The sequence below is a fragment of the Haliotis cracherodii genome, unplaced genomic scaffold, assembly GCF_022045235.1.
Source record: "Haliotis cracherodii isolate W230 unplaced genomic scaffold, xgHalCrac1.p SCAF_18, whole genome shotgun sequence".
In the NCBI taxonomy this organism is placed as follows: Eukaryota; Metazoa; Mollusca; class Gastropoda; order Lepetellida; family Haliotidae; genus Haliotis; species Haliotis cracherodii.
The window spans coordinates 3,321,266-3,340,158 of record NW_027266273.1 but is presented as its reverse complement, the minus strand read 5'-3'; the positions used below and the strand labels follow the sequence as shown (position 1 = coordinate 3,340,158).

Here is an 18,893-nt window from a genome sequence, read left to right as displayed (position 1 = left end):
GTCGATGGGACACCAGAAGTGGGCTTCGTACATTGCACCCTTGGAGGAGGTTGAAGCCGGGTCCTCTTTGTCATCCAACACTTTAACCACTAGGCTACGCCATGATTATTGTACGGTCATTTATGACAAAAACAAGACTCTCAAGAAACCACATTCGTCCCTCCTGGTTCCGTCATGGCAACGCGGGTCATGTTGATGGTGTTTGTGTTTTCTGCAAAACGAAACCATTCGCCAACAGTGTCTGTTATAAGGTCATGACATATACAAGAATCCAAAGGAACCACATCCGTCATTACTGGTTGTGTCTTAGAATTGCAGGTTATTTTCATAAACAAAACTGTGTACATGTTGCTTCCGCAGTTGAGTGCGAATGCTGACTGAATATTAAGATACCTTTGATATTGCAGAAACCATAAAACTGCAGCTTCATACGCAAACGTGCATGGACGTTTTGACAAAGAAGGATTTGACGCTGTGTTTCGATCAAGACAATAGCCAGAGAATGTAATTAATCAAAGAAAGTAAAGCATAAGGGCTTCATTGGAGAACACGGTGACCTTCCATAAAATCGATACCGGTCTAATTGATCTTGTCTTAGTCGATCATTTATTCTTGAGCTTAACGTCCAGCAATCAATGTGCCATATCTGTTACCATTCGGTTTTCAATTCAGAATAAAACCCCATAAAAATGAATAAAAATTTGATTCTGAAAATATTTTATGTTTCTATCCTTAACTGATTCAGACTAGATACATGGACACAGTTACTTTATAAACAGCATCTTTGAAATAGGATATATGCCACGCTATGTATAGCCCTGCCATCAGGAAACCCGCGTCGAACATATCAGTACAGCCACAGTATAAGACGATACGTTCATGTTACGTCTTTATTTGTGTATTGATGTATGGGAAAGGTTGTTGACTTTAGAGATATCTTAGATGTTGATAGTTGGATTCAATACATAGGACATTAAACAGTATGCAGGGTGTCTTGTTTCGTTTAATAATTGATCACGTAATTAAGAAAAGCAGATCGAACAGCTGGCGCACTGTGAAATTGGATCTGGAATTGTATCCGTTAATACTCTGATTCAAACAGTTTTTATTATCGGAAGTAGCAAACGTTTTCATTGAGTGTACAATACGCGGTTTTCTGTTGTCATGGCTTTAAACGTGAAGGAATGGTGATTTATTTTACATGTTAATATGCATGTGCTTTAGTAAGTTTGAACAGTATTCGAGTGGTATCAAAACCACAAATAGTGTAGGACATTTATCATTTCCGCTAACAACGTAAGCACGGGCATGTTGCTGCAAACCAAAAGACGTAATTGCGCGAGTCAGGGATTCGAACCTACAGTTATATGTTTGTGTTAATAAACGTTCATATGCAACAATTTTGTAAGATTATTTCAAGAGCATTGTTGGTGTATTGTTGTCACAATTGCTGAGCGGTCCAGCCGATAGAGATTCTGCCAGTAGAGCGGAAGGGTGCTCGTTTGATCACAATCCGCGTTGTATTTGTTGTACTTTGTGCTTGTTGTTTCCGTGGCTATTGCTCGGAAAGTGGATAAAAGGAGGACTGGTTGGCTCGGATTCAGTATGCTGTGTCTGAGAGGGGTATCTATGTTAAACTTCAGGATGTTAGCTCAGTGGGCCCAAACCATAAAACAGGCGTTAGCCGGACCAGTATAAGGAACCACACACACACACAAGTGCATGCACATAGCTGCATGGGTGAAATAATATTTAACCTGTTTAACTCAATTTGTAAGGATAAATAGACAGTAACCTTTGTTGACGTAATTTATAATGATAGCGTTACTATTGGTGGCGTCATATCGACACTGTCACCTCCTCAAAAAAAGCTTCCAATTTTGAGAACAGTACAGAACAACTAATTTAAAAGTGTACATAATGAATAGTCTGCAACAGACACATATGAATCCTCCTGCTGTGCGAAATCCCCGATAGAATAACTATATTTCCCTTGGCCTCCTCGGGAAATACACTAATAATGACACTCATTGCGACACACGTCAAAATGACACATAACACTTTTACTATAATCTGCTTTCAACTGCTTGATCAGTGATATATTGTGAAGGTCTAATTGCTTTGTCATAACAAACACACATCTGTAATGTCTTTGTTATGATGACTGTTTAGAATGTGATAGTGTTCACATTTATTATAGAAGTGGGAATACGTCTGTAAGGATATAATGTGAGTAGTCACCTTATGGTAGGTGTACATATGCCGTCTATGGGGATGGGTAATTATTAATATCTGTGTTTTATCGTACGAACCACACATATATACAAGTATGTTGGGAATACGAATCTAAGCCTGGCTCACTGGATCCATGCTCTTTGTTATTACTTCTTTGACTGAAATGAATTTCTGTTATGGGAATAAGGTGATCAGGTAGCATCATATGTTTCATGTTATAGGAGTTGCGATGTTGCTTAAACGAGGTATTGATTGTATTCGAGAACACATTTCTTGAGCGAATTGACATTATGCGTGATATAACTCCGTCAACATGTTTGTAAAGATAGTGTTACAGGTCCGAATTGTTTATGAGCTGTTGTTAACGATGTGGTTACAGGTCACGAGAAAATTAACAGTTGCTAACGTTGTAGGTATAGGTTACAGGAACATGAACAGTTGTTAACGATGTAGTTGCAGGTCACATGAAAATGAACAGCAACTTGTTAACGTTGTGGGTATAGGTTACAGGAACATGAACAGTTGTTAACGATGTAGTTGCGGGTCACAGGAACATGAACTGTTGTTAACGATGTAGGTATAGGTCACGGGAAAATGAACTGTTGGCAACGATGATTCTGTAGATAACAGGAACACGAAAGTTTACTTAGTTAACGATGTTGGTATAGGTCATCAGAACATGACCTGTTGTTAACGATGTAGTTGCATGTCGTGTTTCATCCTAAAATTAAACATAGTTGGGCTCCGTCGTTAATGGCGTCTTATATCCTCCTCTTTTACAAAAGAGTTAAGCTTCTATAACCATCATCACCACTTTAAGCTGACTGGCCGTGATATCATGGAAAAATACTTTTTACATCCTACTAACTTACCCGCAGTGACTCAACAACGTTTAAACGCTTTACTGTCTAAAACGTAGCCGTTTCCACAGTTGTACTGTTAGCGCCTTTCTCTCCAAATTATATGTGTACATTTTATAGTCGCAAAGAGTAAACTGTCTAAAAGCATACATATTAGCGTCCACTCGCAATTCGATGTAGTTTCTGTCATGGGTCATTTTGGTTCTTCATATGTCTACGTGGTCCACAGATCAAGTTTCTCTTCAAATATCATTATATTGCATTTGTGAACTGTGAAATAAGCTTATTCTGCTATACTGTACACAGTGAAAACATTGCCAACTTAAATTATCAAGGGTTGTGACTTTGGCCATTCAAACCACCATTGCAATTTCCACGCCCACAATGTGGCCTTTCGGGGATTCCGGGTCAATATATGCGTCCAGTACCTCATGTTTGTAAGAATATACACAATCGATATCAAGTTGTCAGGGTCTTTGTGTCGTCGTACACAATGGCGTGGTCAGTCACTGGTTTGGCTGGTACAGATTTGATCATGAACAGATCGTTGTGATGAAGGTTGTGATTGCTTTCTGTGACGTGAAATACTGCCCAAGTCAATCACGACGTTGTTAGCAGTCTAACACCAACCCATCCATACGTATGACACTGCATTGGATCATACGTTAATTAAATAAAGAACACTTTGGATTTCCCACCCACAAAAAACCATGACATAGATCCCTGTCATTCTTCTGCAACCACTTCAATCAGCACGTTGAAGCAAACAATTTCAGGATCAACTGTGCCTCGTTCTTGCACCACTATTCAAGGTTCCTTATCTCTTTCTACATCTTTCCCCAAGAGATGCACCGTTGTTTGTCATATTTCTCCATGGTGACAGGCCCACACCGTTATCTTCCACCAGATGAGTCTCGCTTTCACTGAAATTTAATCAAACCACAGTAAGTCTGTCAGCCTCATCATCCACCGTAATGAAAAACTCCCAGTCCGGACCCTAGCCATCCGGGGTCAGGTCGGATCCCGTCCATGCATTAACCCCTCACTGTCCCAAGGACTGTTAATAAATAGTCAACAACCTATCACACAGACGGTGAAGTGCTGGCTGGACGAATAATGAATATGGCACAGGAACTCCAAACAGATTTGGGAACACGCTCCTTTTACATATACTAGCAAACAAATGGCATTTTTCCTCGATCAGGAATCGCCTTGATCTCAAAGTTTATTGATTAATCAAGAAGTATTCGTTTGCTTAAAGGTCAATAGTATATATGGGCTATGTGACTTGGCGGTAGTGTTCTACGTCCGTTAATAGGTTCATGTGGCTCTTTGTAAAGAGGCAGAGACTTAGTCGTTTAACTCATTCGCTTGAGAAACCGGGACGTGGACAGTGTCGATAGTGATTTCCAACGCTGAGGAACATCTGCTATCATCAATACACAAGCTTCAATTCCTATGATCGATTTTGACACCACTGGCTACAGCTTCAGCCAGCCTCATATCGTCAGCGAAACGCCAGCACCTGCTAAACGTTCTTATCGCAACAGTTAGGTCCAGCCTTCATCAAGACCATGTGTTTGACGTGCTGACCGATGGTCACTGGTCATGGCGAAAGGACGAAGACGTTCTGGGGTGGAGATTGCAATGGTGCATTTTTTGGACGGTGGTAATGACAGAAGTCACAACCCTCATTATATGGACATGGATTTGGAGTCTTCGGGTCTGGGACCACTGGTCAGGTTAGCTCATTTTAAGTTGTCTACATATAAAAGACCTTTCGTTAAGCACATCCTTTCATCTTAATGATATAGTCTTTCAATGTGGGTAGTGCAGACAGTATATATGACCTTAGGCTTCAGCTTAGTTACAGAAGTTTTTTGATGCTGTAACATCTTAGCTTTGATTGATGTCAAGTTATCAAATAGTTCCTTATACAATCTTTGCATGTCGTTGTGCACTAGATTTGTTAAGTCTGGCTATCAAAGAAATTAATAGGAATTAATTAAATGTGTAGAATCAGTCCCATTGGCGTCCCAATACTTCGTCTATGGAATTGTTTGTGTATGTAGCTTCTGTCTTGATTGGGTAGTCCATTGGAATCCTTTAATCATCTTCTTCTAAAGTGTTTGATGCTCAGATTTCTTATTACATTACTTACACCTTCTTATCTAACAAGCTGATTAAACTTACGTCGTCTTGCTTACAATAATAATAAACTGTAACTAAATATAATGTCTCTTTAGTGTTGTATCTGATGCCAACTATCGAATGCCTTAAGTCGCTCTGTGAGGTTATCTATACGACAATAAGCCAAACCCAAACATTATTAATTTTGTTGCCATGGTGACAACAACACAGCCGATATTGTAACGACTAATGACATGACATGATTAAACTGAACAAAAGATTTCTACATGTAGGAGACAAGTTCGATAAGGAAGCTCAATACGTTTTATACCTTACTGATACCAATATAAATATCACTGGATCCACAGTACAACGCGTGGTCGTTTATAATCGTACAAATCCAAGTTTGCAAAAATAACTGCAGAGATAAATGTTCTTGGTTCTATTTTAGAATATAATGAGTACGCCATTCGGTGCATTCCTGGAACCTAATGACTGTGTTACAGCCACGATCCATGAAGAAAATGTTCATGGGTCGCCTATGCTATTGGTAAACACGCTTGTCGGTAATCAATCCCGTTCGTGTGCATTGTTGAAGTTATAGGATTCAACAAATTCTCATGGCGCTAATTTAAATAAACCGTTCCTGTACATTATGACTTCAGACATATAATCGATAACCTCAAACAGTCAACAAACTAAAAAATAATCATTACTTTCAAACCTTCAATTCTTTTGGTATTGTTTCTTCACCTCGTTGCAAAAATACACGTTAATGATGCTTGAATGTGAATCTGAAATTGTAAAGGAGACAGCGGGTAATTAATTTTTAATTCACTTGTTTACAAATGATAGAATCGATAAAGCATCTTATTATATTACGTAGAAAACCTCTCTGTCAATCAATGTTCGTGTTTCTAGCCATCTACTTCTTTTTATTCATTAATGTATAACCCTATTGCTAATGGAGTTTTAGAATTAAGATTCGTTTGGAACTCTTAAAGCAATACAGGACTGAGGCTGGCCCATATTAATCTTAATGCACGTCACATGAGACCATCGAACTTACCACTGGATGTCTGTTTATATATTTCCTTAAATCTCTGAAATGCATTACTTAGATTGACGTTAATGCGAGGTACGTCTCAAAGAAAACACACCCTTGTTTCTGTAACCATCAGCAACGCCACATCCGAGAAGTGCCCAGGGACACAAAACCACGATGACACAGTTAAGCATCGGATCATCGTTGACATAAACATGAAATGGGTGTGACCGTTCTTCTATGCGGGGATGAAACAAGACAAAACAGATACATAAAACTGTTAGTATCGATATCTTAAGTAAATACAACCAATGGAAAATATTTGTACATGTCACTTAAGCTGATATTGATGGCTTCATCTTTCACGACAAGGGAGCAACATATTTCCATCATTATTATTAAGAGAGATCATTATTACTATTGATAACGATTGTTTTAGTTAGGATACTTTGAACGGATATACTGTAGTGTGCCACATATACAAGAGACAGACAGCGTCAACATGGACGACCCGTTTGCATAAGCAGATGAGGAGATGAATGTATTGTTTCTGTTTGTTTGTTGTTTAACGCCGCACTCAGCAACATTTCAGCAATTTGAGAGTCGTCTGTTAATCATCGAGTCTGGACCACACAATCCAATGATTGACACTGTGAGCATTGTCCTCCGCAATTAGGATACGATAATTAAGTCAGCTCGCTTGACCACCCGATCCAGTTAGTCGCCTCTTACGGCAAGCATGGTCGACTCTTGCGGCAACCTTTTGTTGCTGAAGACCTATTCTCCACCAGGAGTATTGTTACTGACAACATACGAGTGTACAGCTGTCAAGAGATGAAATGGTACGTGTAGTGACTTACATTACGACAGAATTTGGCTGTCCTATACAGAGCCGCAGAAACAAAGTTCAACATGTTGTTTTCATACGTTTCTAATAATGCGAGCAAACTAATTCCACTCTTCTTACACCTGATATCAGTTCACGAAACAGTCATGCAGCCTTGATTGCCTGATACGCTTCTGGTGTATTACAAGGATCTGGTTGAAATAATTCCCCAGTTGCCCGTGGTGGCAATATCAGATCCGCGACTGTTGCAAACCTATTATGGCCAGCTGGACACTGGACACTAAACTGACCACATATCTTAGGGTAACCCGACGCACAACGAATCAGGACCAATGACGTTATTGAAGTTTGCAGTTTTGCGCAGCTGGCAGACACCAGCTTGGCCAATTTATCTGTGCTAGAACGTCTAATGGATTCCAAATACATAAAGCGTCAAAGTATCCGTGGGGAGCTTCTGTTTGGATATATTTTGATTTTCCCTTTTTAAATAATATCTTCATTTTTATCAATAAAACACGGTTCATATTACATGCATCTCTCATCTTAAGAACTGACACTTTTTTATGTCACGTAAGTGATGTTAGCTTTAATACAGGGACAAGATAGGTCGCCTTGTTAAATGGTTCCTTGCATAAGTAATCTTAATGATATTAATACAAGCGACAAAACTGACCACAATCTTGATACAACTCCATTGTTCGAGTCCGACTATATCATAAATATGGTGTTATGAATCATTACCAAATACCGATGATACCAGGTCTCCGCGAAAAGGTTATAGTTCTTGAATGGCATAAATATCAGATTATCCCTAGACTATCAAACGATGAGAAGCATATTTGCCCAGTCAAAATCTTTGGTTATGCTGTAAACTGAATTCGTTTATACCCATATTGTTTTTCTTTTGAATCGACAGTTAAAGATAGCAAACACATCTAGAACATATCATATTTCATGGGTGAAATGTCGGTGAACTGGCCTTGTGGTTAAAGGGTCATAAAACCGGACTCACTCACTCACTCACTCTCAATAGGTGAAATGCACACTATGTTCATGTCTGCAATATCAAAGTAGTTGCATATGTATACAAATTGCATCGTTTTGCTCTGACATTTTCTGTTGTGTTCAAGTCAGGAGAGACTTCAATCGAACTATTGCTTTGCATTAACGTCTATTCTGTCCAAGAAGACTGTGCATGGCTTTCATTAAGTCGTCTTTGCCTACCGCCTTTGTAATCTTCGTGACTGTTTGTTCTTTAGATATTACTTCCGTGGCTACTTAATACCACAATAACCAATTTTGCAAATCGACTATCGGCATTAATGCGCCCTAATTCTTTCATTGCTATTATCTACGCGTTTCTCCTGAAACGCAGCTGTCAGAGAGTATTCGGGTTTATCTCTGACGATGAGAAAAGAAATCTGAGACATGAATTTATCTGTTTTACTTCCTCTTCTTATTCCGAGGACAAACAATTATTCATTGACCTTTTTCAAAGAGCTCATAAATACTGAAGACAATTTTTACTATAATGAATAATATTGCTTTTTCCACTATTTTGTTTAAAGATATTTATCGGTTGAAATGATTTTATTTTTTATGAATATCATTATTTTGATAACCAATATGATTTTCTTGAATTCAAAAGAAACTAGGAATTCGCCAGAACACTATTCTGAATTTATCATAGTAAGCAATCAAAACAGTCAATGAAGAATTACGTTCAAGATAAAATTTGGGGACGGGCGATGAAACAGGAATTTTGGACATAATATCCTTTTATAAAATATACGTCGAGGATGACGCTGCGACACCATGACGCCGGATCAAAAGCATATCATGGCTGAGAGTTTTTGAACTGCAAATGCTAGTCTATCAGTAAGATGTCCAGGCTCATTCAAGTTCACACCAAAATGATCGACTTCCTCTGTTTTTCTAATAGTCTTAAAACACGTTGTCTTGGCCCAGCCATATGTACATGTAAGTGGGCACGGTGGGTGTGCTTTGTCTAGGACCCTTGCCAAAAAAACCTCTTTACCCACATTCCTCCCGGAAATTGTTTCGTTAGCAAGCACAAGCTTGGTCCGTGTTTCCCAATACAAGTTCATTTATCTTGATTGATACAATGTTTTAACCTCCCAAATTAACGTTAACATTTGTCTAGGATGATGACAGATCCTAACTTACAAATGGCTTCCATAGTTGCAATTTCATTTACCAATATAATCCATAAGTGAGAACATAGTCCCTTGGAAGGCGTAGGTCAATCTGGATCTTTATGTCAAGTTTAAGTGGCCAGGGGTTTCTTTAAGTAGCCGCGAGCTTGATAGCACGCCTGTGTGAGTTACGTTTGAAGGTGGGGTCCAGTTGGCCTATGTCTGGCGCAAGGTCGAGTAGACTAGTTAATGTAACTGGTTGTCCATAGAAGATAGAATTTCGACCTAAGACTGGCTGGGGTTACATTCTGTCCAAAGAAGCTGCCATTACCGTGTCTGCAAACTACATGCAGTGGCTAACGTTTGTGCAGGATGGCATGGAAGAGCAACAGTTGGGGTCACTATATGAGGTCAGTAAAAATAGTTCCGTTGGGTTATCTGTCGCGCAGTTTCTTTAAGACATAAGTGAAACGGCAATGGGGTATTTTTTATAACACATTTCTAAATGAAAAGGGATTAAGTCTAAATGAAGCTACATTAAAACGTTTTTTTTTGTAGAAAACATCTATTACTTACTTTGAAACAACTCAGAATGTCAGTAGAGGGTTCTTATAGAGAAAATAGTCCCTTGCGTGTCTGTGTGTGCTCTTAGTTCCCTGTGCTTTTAAACATAATACTTTTGTTAATGACATTTACCACAGTATATAACAATATGTTATGTCGAATTTGAATCGAGTAATTTATATTTATTTCAGATGTTTAGATATCTAGATTTCAGGGTTATTATTTCAGAGAGGTAAACAAGTAAGGCCACGTTTCAAAAGCGGTCGTAGTTAGGACTGTCGTAAGTCTATTTAATGTATAATAGTTACTATATAATAGTTGTTGCTCCAAGGCCCATGGTTATACAATCTCTACCTTCAAATCTCACGAAAGCACCATTCTCAGTGGGCCAGTGGTATAAATCTACTGTCCCATATGCCCTCAGCCAGCACTATGAATGCCAAAACTATCTGTGGTGTAGCAATAGAAACACAATTTCTGCAATACCTCACGAGAGAAACCCAATATCTCCTGTTTGTGACACCTCCTTTGTTGTGACGTCACAGCAAGACGACGACATTCAAGTCTTCTAAAGAAGTTTATTGATTACAATGAGAAACTTTGAACCAGCAAATGCTTCGCGACGCATATTTTATGTGGGAATGGGTGACTAGCGCGTGCAAATAATGCACTATTGATCCAGCACGGATATATTTGTGATTCTCGTGGCGCGAGAGTTTACGTGATTTAAACAAAGGTGCATCTGCCATACAACTAGTAGATCAATTATGTTCCTGTGGTATTATCTGATGCTAAGCTGTGCAGGGTATATCTGTACTGTGGAACTGATCACTTGCTATTCTGGGGGTTGAGGGTGGCGGGACTTTATTGAAAAACTATTGTCTGCCACAAAAAAGATACATTGATGCAAGAGGTGTTTTTGAAACAAATACTCAGGCTTATTGTTTTAATTAAAACAAATATAGTTTTGCTATGGTAGCTCACAAATATTTGGTCTCCATGCAAAATCACCCCTCCTCCAGAATATCAAATGGTCGGACCCTGAGAAGAGTAGCAAGCTGGAGAAAGCTTAAGGTTTCATTTCTTCGCAAGACACACATCAATGATAAACATAACGATCCTGTAGCTTTTAAAGTGGAGATCTCAAATACACAAATGCTAAGAAGGAGACTTTGTACAGATTGAAACCTTTTAACTCATAATCCTCTCCGTGGGTTTGCATACGGCTGTTAATGCTAAGTAAATTATCCTTTATATGTATATACCTCAGTGTCCAGCCTTGACGGAGAGCACTAATTAATAATAGGTTGTATAACACTTGGCTAAAGAAACGTGATTATAAAGGATGTGATCAATATTGATCGTCTGTTTGTTGTGAGGATAAAACTCAAAATATCACCTTGTAACATCATATTGTGATTTTCTTTGCCGAGTTTTTTTTACAAGACACATATCTGCTTCAGGCAAAGCTTTCTCAAAGAACAGCAGAATTAACAGCTTTATTGCTTATAAGAAATACACGTTAAAAGCTTTGCTCTGAGTTAAGCTAACATTCATTTTGTGCGTTGTCAGCGAACTGAGAGGCGTTTAAAGTGTCATGGAGCAATGATCGAAATGTACCCAAATAACTCACAGTAATAATGCTCGGATGAAATACATGCACGGTGGACGTCAAATGGTCAAGTTCAGAGTTTGCGACATAGTTGTTTTTGACGAAACTGACAGTATTCATAATAATTAGGAAACACCACAGTAAAAGGAACAGAATGCGTCTTGTTTCGGAGGATGTATTGATTGTTGTGTCAGGGGACCTTCTTGTGCCTCGTCCCTAAAGACGTATTATCAAACCTTACGTACTGTGTTCGTGATCAACATGACGTATGACGTATAGTTTTCTGATCCAGGGGTCACAATAGTTACTGTTTCTGTTTCCTTGATCCATATGACGTAGCCCACATGACGTACTGAGCTTTTTTGTCTAACATCTCTGCCAAGATGACGTACTGTTCTCCCTTTTTATGCCCTACACGACGTATTGTTTACTGTTACTGAAAGTGGTTCATGTGATAAACAGAAAGTTATACATAAGTTTATTCAAAGATAAAGGACATGGTCGTTGAGTGGACTAAAGGGAGAGTTTTTTCGCGAACACCTGGTGTCATCACTGATTTTGAGTGATCCATTAAAATAATATTCATTTGCCTTTTACTCCCAAAATTGTTATTCACGATATATACATTTTAAGAGCCTAGAAATATTGAATTAGTCAGCTAAGGAATCAATGGGTCCATGATATAATAAGTATTCATTTCTTGCTTAGTCATAAGACCTATATCAGGCGTCTGGAGAACTGGAATTTAACAAAACAATTGATTACGCATCACGTTGTAATGATGACATGCATATTAGATGAGCGTTCTTAAATGTCACATGACAACCGATTGTGATTTTAACAAAAACACGCGTTTTAATCGATAATCCTGGAGACCATTAACTTATTAATCAGGTAAACCTTTACTTCCCCCATACACGCCCCAGTTTAACATACCTGGAATGAATGTTGTTTTACGCTACTGTCAAACATTTTCAACATGCATCAAAATAACCCATGATATGTATGTAAATAATAGATTCTGGACCAGGATTAATCTTTCCGCCTTCCACTCAGCGAGGACATACCTAGACTTTCATGAAAATGATATACAGCAAAATGATTTCAGATCAGTTCAACAAAAATATAGTCAACTTTAAGCTCCTTTTAAATATTATGAAATTTCAAATCTGTTATGAAATAGAAATATATATCAGACATACGATGCTTCCTGATTCCTTATTTCAAACACGGTTCTTGCCACAAGTCAGAAATCGTCCAAAATATACAAAAGCCCATTAAATCTTCTCCTGCAGACAGATTGAAACGTACCGATATACTCCCAGCACAATCTCACACAAGCATTCCGTTCTGTGAGCTGCCATTACGTATAAACAAGTTCTCTCAAAAGAAACCACGGGATCACTGCGAGTATCTCCAGCCAAATCTAACCACTACAGAGCGTGAGTCACGACCAATACGAGCAAGAGAAGCCCTTTCTATTCGGCTGCAGGTGCACGTTGTATAATTAACGACAAATTAAAACTTATCTCTTGAAAAGTACCGTGCTAAGCTTCAAACCTTTAAGGACTAAAATAGCATAGCCATGATCATTTTCCTGCTCGTGGTGATAGTTTTGCGTTTTTATTGGTATGTTTTAGAACGGTGGTAAATGCTTTAAAAAAGATTAAATTTGTTAGACATGAAGATGTCAGCATACAACGTGTTCTATTTCATCAACATGGACACTGTGGGGTGCGTTAAAGCCCTTATATTTCTGTAACGTGTTTGGGTGAACGCGCTTTGTTGATCATATTGCGTCATTGAAAAGGTTGAAATACTTTGTAGAAATTGACTTAGTGTGTTATATTTTTTAATTTGCCTTGCCATGACTTTTCATGACGTATCCCAGACATTGTAAAATTATTAATGGTGCGGTAGGAAGTATATTTCGTTATTAATTAATATATTAGGACGACTATTTCGAGTCACGTTGTTAACTTGTACGAAAAACCCTAGCAACTCGTGTGATATAGGTATATGATCTGTGGTAACCAGTGACTCTGATGCATAGAGGCTAGGGCAATATTTGGACGTAGTGGCCTGTCACTACATTAATGGTGGCTGGTGATATATATGAAGTCAGGATGATGGTTATGAAGAGGGTAGCCTAGACACATAAAATTTGCCACATTCACCATCGCACCCTCTCGACGTGAAGCCCAACATCAAACGAAGTAAACCGGTTTGTTTAGTACGACGTGTCATAAGTGTGAGTTCCAATACCTTTCTGGACATTTTTCAATACCATTTCTAGCGGTTACCCATATTTTCTGTTGTCCTTACACTGGTTTCATTTTAATTTCTATGCCGACTGTTAGGCCACCGTTTCACATAGAGGACAACTTTGAACTGATTCTAAATACTCGCACTTCTAGAACATCGAACGGACTTACATGTACCTTCAAATTTGAGTGATTACTAACCATGCATCGCAAAGAGCTACACTCGGGTCCCTTGCGTTGGGTACTGATTACATGAAGGTTGCAGTTCTTACAGTAGCACATTACCGCATTGGATGTCCAAGGACATTCAACACTGGATTACTTTGTCCTAGGATACAATTCCCGGGGGACAAGACCAAGTGTGTCCACTTTCCGTCTATCTATTAGTGGGAACGTGTAGGTCCCGGAGGTTTAAGCACCACACTGCATTGAGCAGAGTTACATCCTTTAACAGCCCCAGTAATTGCTTGGTTAGCATGGTTCGAGTTCAAGATGCGAGTCGAATGTGATGCTCGATGTTTCAGTACAATATCCGTGGGTTTCACAAAAGCGATCTGTGTCACTTTGGGCTTTCGACTTACATTAATTTGACGTCTTGTCACAAAACTGAAATGTACTTCAAGGCAAATATTATAACCACTACGAACTCACTACTGTAGAATGGTGTGTGTAAGGGAAAGAGGATGAAGTCGTCTAACGCGCCGCAATTCGCTGTGCAGAGTTTGGGGTTTTGTTAGGTTGGCCATGGTCAGAAACCGATTATCTTGTGTTCGAATCCGAAATTCGCCACGAATATCTGTCTAGGTATGTAACACGAAACCCATGCTGATGGGTTAAAGCGATTCCCTAAAATATGTGTGAAGTCCATTTGTATGTGTTGTCCATGTTCGTCATATTACTGGAACTGAGCGTAACATGGCGTCCAATTCTACCCACTCACTCACTTCTCATGATATAACATAAAGCAGGTTTATTTTGCACTTGAAAAGGATAAGCAAGGCCTTATTGACATCATTTAAGTATTGGCTTCACACAGCTGACCCTTATAAGGCCCAACGAAACGTGAACTACTTAATGAAGAGAGTTTCATTATATATTAGAAAGTTTAACAATGATTAGCTTGTATCTTTCCTACACACACAAACACAATATCTTACAATGATTGTAAGGTTAGAAGTAGCGGCACCAGCACATTTCCATATAATAAAACTAACACCATAAAAGGGTCGACGCACAACATCAATCAATTAGGCAAAATATATTCATGCAAATGGCGCCCTATTAAACAATAAGCAAATTCAACGTGGTAATGTCTGACCCCAGTGGTTTGAAGTCGCGATGGTATCAGCTCTATATTATCCTCTGCAGTGATGACCGAGAGCGGTCAGCGAAGTCTTGGCCGACATTCCGCCAAATTAACGCCACCAGATTAACGCCAGACCCGAACGACGGAACTAATTTTATGGTCGGAGGAACATAACACAACGTAGATGTGAAAGGGCAGTCTATGAATTCGACTGCATACCGCTAATGCTTTCTGCTTGATGGTGATCTAAATAGCAGATAGGACAGTTCTAAGCCTGTCGCGGTCTTCAGATGGTAAAGATGGAGTATTGGTTAATCACCAGTGACTTGATGCCTTTATCCAGATCATGTGGCACGACATTAACTTATATCGTCTAGTTTGACCCTCTATCTGCATTCTCACAATCATCTTGGCCGTTACATTACCCTTCTCGCGAACACCTGGTGTCATCCCTGTTTTTCAATGGTCCTTCCATATTATTTTGACAGCTGTTTTGATCTTTATTCGTTCACTCAAAGTGCATACTTAGTGGAAACTACACATTGTATGTTTATTATTTTTAATGTATTTTTAAAAATGTATTTCATTCACAATGGATTGCATTCGTATGCAGTGTGTGAGTGAGTGAGTTGGGTTTAACGTCGTTATTAACAGTATTCCAGTTATATCACGGCGTGTCAGCTTAATGTTGGAGGAGAGCCCGAAGTGATGCAGGTCTCAGATGTTTACCACTTCAGTGAAACCCACGAGCATGGGTATGGTGCTAACAAACCTAGAAACATAATCGGGGCGAACCGGGATTCGAACCCACAATCATAGGTTTCTGTCGTGTCTAAGGGACGCAACTCTGCACAGCTAATCACGACGCCTTAGACAACTGGGTCACCCGTACTCTCGTATGTAGGAAAGACGCATTATATTGGAATAAACGTGTAAAGATGTCTAGTGATATATGTATATAGCATCGTGAAACATGCATACTTTAGCATCGTAAAACATGTATACTTTATAGGTATGTATGTGATATCAAATAGGGGCTCATAAATAGTACTTACTATCAACTGAGATTGTCTTTATCAGTGTAAACATCGAAATCTTCATCATGGTAAATGGGGCATGGGTGGCCTACTCTGTTATTCGCTGTGCAGAGTTGTCCGGGATGTTAGCTTTGAAAAGAAATAGCAAAAACAATCGCCAAGAAAACGGAAAATAAATAATGTTTTTTCTCTCTTGATGAACGTATAACTACGTCAATACAGTTGCTATAATTGATATGATCTACGTCCACAGGCCTGCGTCCGCTCGAGTGATTCAAAATGCCAATCATTGCGCCAGGAAATCTTTAAGATAAAAAATCAGACACGATAAAACGATTTCAGATTCATTGTTCTTCAATCAAATGGATGGGATCAGTGTTTTTGTCCTTCCTTCTTAAGAAAGTGATTCGTATTAATAACACAACAGACGTAAGGTTTCTGACAGTGATTTCGATTTGCGATATGGAGTTTAAAATACATATTGGCACTCGCTGTTTTAAATATCGTGATGAGAAAATAATTGTTTTGTTATTGATGCAGCACAGGCGCACAGACAAACTTACAGACCCTGTTTTTATAAGTGGAAAAAAGTATACGTTAAAGGAGCACTCAAGTTTCAAGTTTAAAATTTATGTTTAAGTTTAAATGATAATTGACCTATACATTTCATATTGAACATATTCAGACCTCTTTGGTTTTCGTTTTGTCAAGAATATTTGATAACGTTTAACATCATTGATTCCGGGTGAGAATAGGTCACACTTGCTTGTTGTTAAAACAGACTGAAATGTGACCTGGTTGAATGCCTTTCACCTCACCCAAAGGAGTAGGAGGTACAATGTAGGTCATCTTTTCAACCAATGGTTTGCCTGGTCCAGACCTAATGTTTCCATGCTGTCGAGATTCAGCTAAAATATAACCGACAGCGGCGACAAAGCAAATCAATCGTTAAACAACGGGTAGATATTTTTACTTAGTCAGCACTCTTAAGCTTTTAAAAGAAACAGAAAATAGTGTTAACATGTTTTTGGGTCTTTATGTAACTCAACTCCAGATTGTATTCTCGTTGCTGTCTATCCATTGTTCATTCTGAACCGTTGATGCGTCGATGTGTAAGCTAACACCTGCACATAGATTATGATTATTCTTTGTCAAGTTCAAGACCTAATAATCATTCTTTACTGTTACGGCTGTCAGTTCAGCAGTTAGTTTACTGCAAGAAAACGCAGTCGCCGATTCGGCAGGAATAACTTCAAACGCCCACACAGAGGGATCAAAAACACATACAATTCTCTATAGCTTGAATTACAATTGTCTGCCATTATGTCGAATTGGGAAGGCGGTTCGAGACAACCATCGTAACAACTCCGAACACTGAATACGGTGAACTTTCATTATCTCGAACTCCTTTAACTCGAGACATAGCTTAAGATGTAGCATCATGGTACAGAAAGAATTTTTATCCTCACTGTCTTACGTCGGCGCTTGGTTTTGTGTCGAAGTATGGATAACTCGATATTCGCCCGGTGATCCCCGATACTTAAAAAACGCAGTTTCACTGAATGTAGATAAAGGGCTCTTATACAAGTTAATCCTATCCCACCAACATAATGGGTACCCGGTAGGATGTGAATGACAATATTTGTAAAGCCAAACAGTCGAGGTGTGTACTTCCCAGGAAGGGCTTATGCAATTTGAAAGCACATTGATTCGTTGACAGAATACCTATATATTACAGTAAACTACGTTTATAACGAACACGCATATAACGAACTGACGGATATAACGAACTTACTTTTTAGTCCCGACCATTTATTGTATGTATGCTGTATGTATGCTTATAACGAACTACGGTTATTACGAACTAAAATTAGTGGTCCTCTCGAGTTCGTTATAACCGTAGTCTGCTGTATTTTATTTGATTTGGTCTGCCTGTTATGTCTAGTCTAGGCATGTGTAGGTGGATTATTATTTCATATTTGTAATTATTGATAATTATTATAGATAATAATGTTCCATAGTTATTCCTGACTAAGATAAAACGTTAGCTTTACGGGCGAGACAACGATCAAGTGTACTAGTATCTTTATGATGCTTAAAGTATTTGCACTAATTAACAATAATTTCCTTGTCGAGTTCATAACGCATCGGCACACTTCTCTGACGTTACCAAGGCCACCTTGGTATCTTTTGCCATCAATCAAACAATGCTGATTCAAAGTAACACCGCTGACGACGGCACTGTGGCGATGGTGATATTTTAGTAAATACTGAGTGCAAGGAGGTTTGGGTTAAAGGGTTAATATTTGCGTTGAAATAACCTCATTAACTCCAAACGGGTTTTTGCATGAATCATCGCGGAGAGTAATGGCGAAAAAAAATCCAACCCCCTAGAGAATGAATCTTTTTAATTTGAGCTTAAATTTGAAAGCCCGTGCTGATGCAAGACCAGGGTTCACTAATAACATGCAACGAGGAGACAGCGAGTTCCAGTTCAGCATGTGCGCATGCGTGGAATAACGAATATGTCATAGCTACTTTCTGCTGAATGTGATTGCATATCTATTCCGTGATGTATATTATCAAATATACATTATGTTGTATGATTTCTTCCTGCTTTATGGAGCTTTTGAACTCCACAAAAGCAAGTGATTCTATGTCCATCCTGTTTGCGTGATTCCAATTTTCGGTCTTACAGCAATGGTACATATAGATGTGGTGCCAATGCACTTTGTGTGAATGCTTATTCGTAATAATTATTGCGTGGTGTGAGAGCTGTTCAAATGACATCAAACAGGTGTCTGACACCTATCAATTCCTCATTGACACATGGACTA

At 38.8% G+C, this 18,893-nt stretch overlaps 1 protein-coding gene across 8 annotated transcripts in view; it reads left to right on the top strand.

Moving 5' to 3' along the window:
* Positions 1-18,893, top strand: part of LOC139465674 (innexin unc-9-like) — a 101,198-nt gene that overhangs the window by 41,478 nt on the left and 40,827 nt on the right. The window lies entirely within an intron of this gene.